Here is a 7,230-nt window from a genome sequence, read left to right as displayed (position 1 = left end):
TCGTCCTCCAACAAGTCAGGAGGCTTGCCTCTGCCATATAGAACCTAGGAATTGGTCACCCAGTCTGTGGCTCGATCAGCTCACTGCCCCGGGTGGGTGTCTGCCACCTGTGATCTCCCTTCTCCTCTGAGTCCCACATCTCTAGACCCCAGTGCTTTTCTTCCCTTCCTGCCGGATTACGTGTGTGTATGATGCTTACAGCCTTGGTTGTACAGGAGTCCTTCTGCCAGTTTCCATTTAGTTTTCAGTGAAGATTGTTCCACTGTAGATGTATTTTTGATGTGTTCATGTGAAGTGAGCTCATGTCCTCTTACACTGCCACCTTGATTTCCTCTCAGCTGGTCCATAACGAACAAAAAGAACCAAATGAGAAATGAACCTATATTGTTTGGAGGACAAAAGGTCACTTCCTTCAACACCAGAGACTGACAAAGCCTCTCTACTTGCCTAAGCTTTAGTCGGAATCCTCTGAGCGTTCTTTCCCACAGATCTTGGTCTTTGACCCATCCTTGCAGGGCCTGCTTAGCCAAGTTTTATCAAGAAATCTTCAAAGCCCGCTTAGTAAGAATAACTCCCTCAGTGATATCTGATCAAACACCCATTTCCTATCCTCGATATCTGACCTCTACGGCAAGATTTTTAAGTTGGTTTACCAAGAACACCCCTTACCCTGTTTTCTGTTAGTAATTTTCCATCCACTGACTCATTCACTCTACTCCTTGGCTCAAATCCTCAGCTGTCTTAAAGTTGAACTCAATATTTCACCTATATTGTCAGAATCTTGACACATCCAAAATATTGATAGTTCTGAATAAAGAATTCCTTACCATTTTAACAAGTGTCAGAATAAATTTTTCCCATAACACTGTTAAATCCATTTCAGTCAAACATAAACCTACTCTCTGTAGACAAGGACAGAGTATTGGGAGGATCCTTACGCACCACCAAAAAGGGCACCTAGGGAGCCACCTGGGCACTGAGGGACTTGGATCTCACATGTACCCTCCACAATCCTCTCAATCCATAGGAGGTATTGATAATATCCTCATTTCAGACCTGAAGTAATGGAAGGGCTGAGAGGGGACTTCCTCAAAGTCACAACCCCAGAGGGGACTCAGTCAGAATTCACAAAGAGGTCTTTAGACTCTGCAGACTCTGCTCCTTGCTGTGGCTGCTCAAAGGGAACAAATGCTGTGAAGGGGATTTGAAAGTCCCATTTCCTACCCAAGGAACTGTGGGAGAGGACCCAGGGAGTTCAGATGGAGCAGGAATCAGAAAGGTCACAGAGGGCACTGGGGTTGTAGTTTAGATGGTAACAGGGTGGGAGGATGTAGGGGCATTTATCCTGCAGCAAATGGACCATTTCTTGAGAGGAAAGTGTGGCCCACATACAGGGTATCTTCTGCTCTGCTTGTGAACCCCCAGCAATGGACTAGGAATTGGGATTCAATGTTAGGTCACCTGGTTCAGGTCACAAGCAGTCTGGTCACTGTAGTCCTCTTTCACTCCCCAAGTAGGTTTGAGGACTCAAAGAACACCTTGCCCAACCTGACACCCTCTGTACCCTTCTCCCCAAGAGCCCCTCTCATTCCCTCTACCCCATGCTAATGGACAGGACTATCTTTTCACTGGGAACAAACATTGATGGCTTTCCTGTGAATGACCCCACTTATCTACCCAACCTGCCCAGTGCTCGGAATGTATTATTATTTTTCCTATTTGTGAAAGGAGGGGTCTGCAGTTCAGAAAGTTTGAGGGACTTCCAGAATGGCATTCAGCTGCCATCCCTTTGATGAGAGTGCATCCTCTACACTGAACAGGTGCACTGGCTTCTCTTCTGCACCTCCCTGCACAGAATACATCAGCTGTGTCCCGACCATGAACTACTCACAGCTCACGTCTGCATCCACACCAGGGCCTCCAGCTCCACCTCCCCCAGTGTACATCTCCCTGCAAACACCTTTCCTTTTGTGAAATTGTTCACAGGGACAGCAGCATGAACACAACAAACCACACAGGGTCTTCAGCATCGCCCCAAATATGACACGTACCTCCACCATAAGACATATGCAGTGATTTGTTTCCAAGGTCGTGTCCATGTTCTTCATGAACCCACTTCACAATGTGCCTGGGTACAAATTGTCCTGGTAAGTATTTCGAACCCTGTGAGGGTCCCTGAAGGACAAAGAATGTCCACTGCAGCACTCTCCCTGTAAACAAGGCTCTTCCTCCTAACCCCCTCACCCATCTCCTTACAGCTCCTCCTACCCACCAGAAAAACATAAATCACCGAATGATTGCTAATCAGCAAGAACGTGCCCACAACTCCTCAGGACTCACCCTTGACAAACATTCATCCAAATGCCAAGGGCTGAATGCAGGCTGACACCTCACCTAAACCATGTAAAACCCCACCCCAAGTCCTTTGCTTGATAAAGCTGCTCACAGGTGTGAATCTCCCGCTTGTAACAAGGTGATGACCCAGTCCCTGAACTGAACACCATCAGTGCATCATCAAACTTGCAGTGATGTGGGAGAGGCTATACTTTCTAAGCCAGTCTGCACCCACCTCATCACATGGATCCACGAGAACTGTGTGATTGTGTGTGGCCCACACGCCAGAATGTTGAGCATCCCTATAACACGCCTGTCCCACAATCTACCTGGAGTGTTTGTGTGGCCACCCCTGCCATGCTGGGTCAGCACCTCCCATTTTATTTTCCCGAGGTTTCATTTCTGTCACACATCTTTTGTGCTGTGGTACGTGAGCTTGTACGTCCAGGCTGCATTGAAGGGTGTTAGCATTCAAAATCTAACACACTGTGTTCCCAGTTGTGCTGATATGCAGTAATATTTAGAACACTTTCATGTGCAATAAAGTTACCAGAGTTATGTGAAGGCTCTTTTATTTTAGAAATACATGCTAAGAAATTATGTATTCAATGACATGATACCTGGAATTATAAATTTAAAAATCACGACATACATGATGTTATACAAGCATAAAAATGTGCATGATATGATAAATGATCTAACATAGGGGTAGGATCCAACAGTCATTCCGTTTATATAAACACTTGAAAATAGTCATCACAAAAGTAGAATATATTCTTGCATCAGTAATTTTTAAAAAATATTTATTTATTTGGCTGCATAGGGTGTTAGTTGTGGCATGTAGGATTTTTCGTTTCTGCACCCGGGCTCCTCTGTAGTTGTGGCACGCGGGCTTAGTTGCCCCACGGCATATGGGGTCTTTGTTCCCTGACCAGTGATCAAACCCAGGTCCCCTGCATTGGAAGGCGGATTTTTAAACATTGGACCACTAGGAATGTCCCTTGCAACAGCAATTTTAATGTTGAGGATGAATTAAAAATGGCAGGAGGAAACTGATTTCAGGGGTGTGCACAAGTATCAAAATGTCAAAATGTACATTTCAAATACTTGTAATTTATTCTAAGTCAATTATACACCCATGAAATGATTCATAAAACATATATGCAAAAGCTGTCACTTTATAATCATTCTACTATGGTAACTACAATCTTAAAATTATTTGCTGCTGCTGAACCTGTAAGGTGGAAAAAGTATACAATGGTGGCCTACTGGCAATGCTTCCCAACTCCATGTTCGGTGACATTATGTTGGCAATTTGACATTGGCTATGGTGTGAAATTTGCAAACACTACAAAACCGGGCTTAATTTACTGTGTAATTGAATGTTTTGACTTAGGCCTGAGGTAGCATATGCTAATGCAGATTTATCTTAAACATGTATAATGTATGTGGTCATTATGTCATGCATAGTAAAAAAAATTGAAGAAAACATGAGAAACTATTCCCAGTTACAATTACATTCAGAAAAAATTCACTCACATTATTGGTGAATGAGTGAAATCTCACAGATGTCTTTGTTGTTTCCCTGCTCTCCTATTTGTCAAAAAAAAGAGAAAATAGGCAAACCTCACAAAATAAAAGTAGGCAAAAAATAGGAATAGAAATTTAACCAGACAGGACACAACTAAGTCCTGGTTAGGACTTAGTTTGCATGATATGAAGATAAAATGCTAAGATGCCTAGATGTTTCAACCAACACCTGTAATATAATAGATACACTTTGAATGAGTTAATGTGAAAAATTATATGTAAATATAATTTGTATACATTTTGAAGTATGGATTTTTGGTTATACTTCAAGTTTGTTTGCTAAAAATATTTTTAATAACAATAAACATATGTGAAAATGAGGGCTGAACACTCCATTGTCTTCAAGAAAGAAGGGTGAAGTTGGAGAGCTGAAAGCAGAGGTGGTTTTTGATCTTCTGCTCACTCGCTGTTAATTGGGAAGAAGGACTTTATTATGCATCTCAAACTCTTCGTCTGTGAAGGAATTATCTTTCTGCTTCCTCTGTTCATGGGTGTGAAGTGAGCATTAAATGCAATAATATATGTGAATGAATAAAGAGCATTTTTTGAGAAAAAAAAAGAAACTTCAACATCAAGAATCCTGAGGGATGGGGCTTCCCTGGTGGTGCAGTGGTTAAGAATCTGCCTGCCAATGCAGGGACACGGGTCCGAGCCCTGGTCTGGGAAGATCCCACATGCAGCAGAGCAACTAAACCTGTGCACCACAACAACTGAGCCTGCACTCTACAGCCTGCGTGCCACAACTACTGAAGCCCACATGCCTATAGCCCGCACTCCGCAACAAGAGAAGCCACCACAATAATAAGCCCGCACACTGCAACAAAGAGTAGACCCTGCTCGCCGCAACTAGAGAAAGCCCGGGCACAGCAATGGAAGACCAACGCAGCCAAAAAATTAATAAATTAATTTTAAAAGAAAAAGTATCCTGAGAGAAATACAATTAAAATCATAATGATTTCATAGTGCCATTTTACAGTCTTCATTGGAGATGTCTGCCTGCATTAAGACTCAGCTTTTAAGTTAGGTTGGTCAAGTGTGGGTCCCAAAGAAGGGTGGGCAAGTTCTTGCTGATTAACAATCATTGTTTCATCGGTTTCCTAGTTTGAAATTGTCCGTGGTGGCAGTATTTGTATCAGGCGAACTGGAAAATACTACAAACCAGGACTTCAGTATATTATTCAAAGTCAAGATTTAAGAATATATGAATAGGGCTTCCCTGGTGGTGCAGTGGTTGGGAGTCCATCTGCTGATGCAGGGGACACAGGTTCATACCCCAGTCTGGAAAGATCCCACATGCCGCAGAGTGGCTGGGCCCATGAGCCATGGCCGCTGAGCCTGTGCATCCGGAGCCTGTGCTCCACAATGGGAGAGGCCACAACAGTGAGAGGCCTGCATACTGCAGAAAAAAAAAAAAGAATATGTGAACAATGCAGATTAAATTTAAGGTATATACATGGTTTTTGTGGTAATTACATTGTATGTAGCACGCAAAAAATTGAGAATAAAAATAAGCTATTTAATTGTTAATGAAAAGAAAAATAGTCAAAAGATATGAACAGACATTTTACCAAGAAGATATACAAATGGAAAATAATGCAATTAAAACTACTGGTTGCTTAAATTCAAAATTTAAGGAAATTCAAAAGACCGACCATACCAGTATTGGCAAGAATGTGGAAGCATTTTGCATGCTCCTGGTGGGTATGTAAAAGCAAACAACAATTTCAGGTCACAGTTTGGCAGTTTCATAAGTTAACCATTCACCTATTCGATGAGTCAGGCATTACACCCTGAGTTACTAACACAAGGCAAGTGAAAATACATACATACATATAGAATTGCACACAAATGTTCTAGCACCTTTATTTACAATAGCCAAAACTGGAAATAACCCAAATAACCATAACCAGACAAATGGATAAACAAATACTATAAGTATAGGAAAGAAACTACTCAGCAATAAAAAAAATGAACTGCTTATATACGGATCACTGAAGAATCTCAAAATATTTATTAATCATGAATGAAACCAGGAAAAAAAAGTAAACATTTCATTAATAAAATCATATAAAATTCTAGAAAATACAAACTAATCTACTATAAATAAAAGTAAATGAATGGTGATCTGTGGGTGGGGGAGAGGAAGGACATTATAAAATGGCATGAGGTAAACTGGAGATGATAGACATGTTCATTATCATGATTATGATGAGATTTTGTGGTTCTATATGTAAAAATTTATACACTTCAAATAGATACAGCATATCACATGTCAACTATACCTGAATAAAAATTCACAAAATTGTTCAAAAGAAAAATCTAGATCTCTCACTTTTTTCAAAAACTCAGGTCTGGGGAATTTCCCTGGCAGGTCCAGTGGTTCACTGCCATGGCCTGGGTTCAATCCCTGGTCAGGGAACTAAGATCCCAAAAGCTGCATGGCACAGCCAAAAAACAAAAACTAACAAACAAACAAAAATCAGGCCTAGCAATCCTATATTGCCTCACTTTTCTGATGACCTTGGAGGAACAGCCTTGCTTTAGTGGTAGCAACTACTGATGACTAATAGATTCCTTCCCACCTGAGTTAACAGGAATGCTGGCTGGTCACAGAGCCACACTGTGGACTAAGGCAGTGGTCCCCAACCTTTTTGGCATCAGGGACCGGTTTTGTGGAAGACAATTTTTCAACATACAGGGGAGGGGGGGTGGGGGGTGGGGGGTGGAGGGTGATAGTTCAGGAGGTAACGTGAGCAATGGGGAGCAGCAGATGAAGCTTCACTCGCTCGCCCGCCACTCAGCTCCTGATGTGCGACCCGCTTCCTAACAGGCCGCGAATCAGTGCCTGCTGGTCCAGGGCCAGTGGGTTAGGGAACCCTGGACTAAGGGATTTCCTTTTTCTGTTTCTCTGCCTCTGTAGCAATGGCCTTTAGGTGAACATCCCAGAAAGGCTATAGGAATCCAGAAAAACAATAGCTTATTTTCTTTCACAAGCACCTCAGCTAAAAAAGATACACTTGCCTGGAGGTTGTGAGAATTTCTGGTCATCTGTGCCCACTGATACTGCACAGTCAGAGTCAATGGAGCATTTGTTGATGCAATTTTAGAAGGGGCACACTCCATCTACTCCACTGCACTCTCCTCCACTCCAGGGTTTCTTTACCAAGATGGTTCCCTCTGGCCCTAGTCTCACAGTGGCATTATCTAGTGAACTCTGGGGATCATGGCATGTGGTTCTTTTGCAGGATAACTGCTGAGCATTATGTGATATTTACTGTGAATAAGAAAAAAAATTTGTGTTGTTAT

The sequence above is a fragment of the Lagenorhynchus albirostris genome, chromosome 19, assembly GCF_949774975.1.
Source record: "Lagenorhynchus albirostris chromosome 19, mLagAlb1.1, whole genome shotgun sequence".
In the NCBI taxonomy this organism is placed as follows: Eukaryota; Metazoa; Chordata; class Mammalia; order Artiodactyla; family Delphinidae; genus Lagenorhynchus; species Lagenorhynchus albirostris.
The sequence above is the reverse complement of the archived record's forward strand: the minus strand, read 5'-3'. Positions refer to the sequence as shown.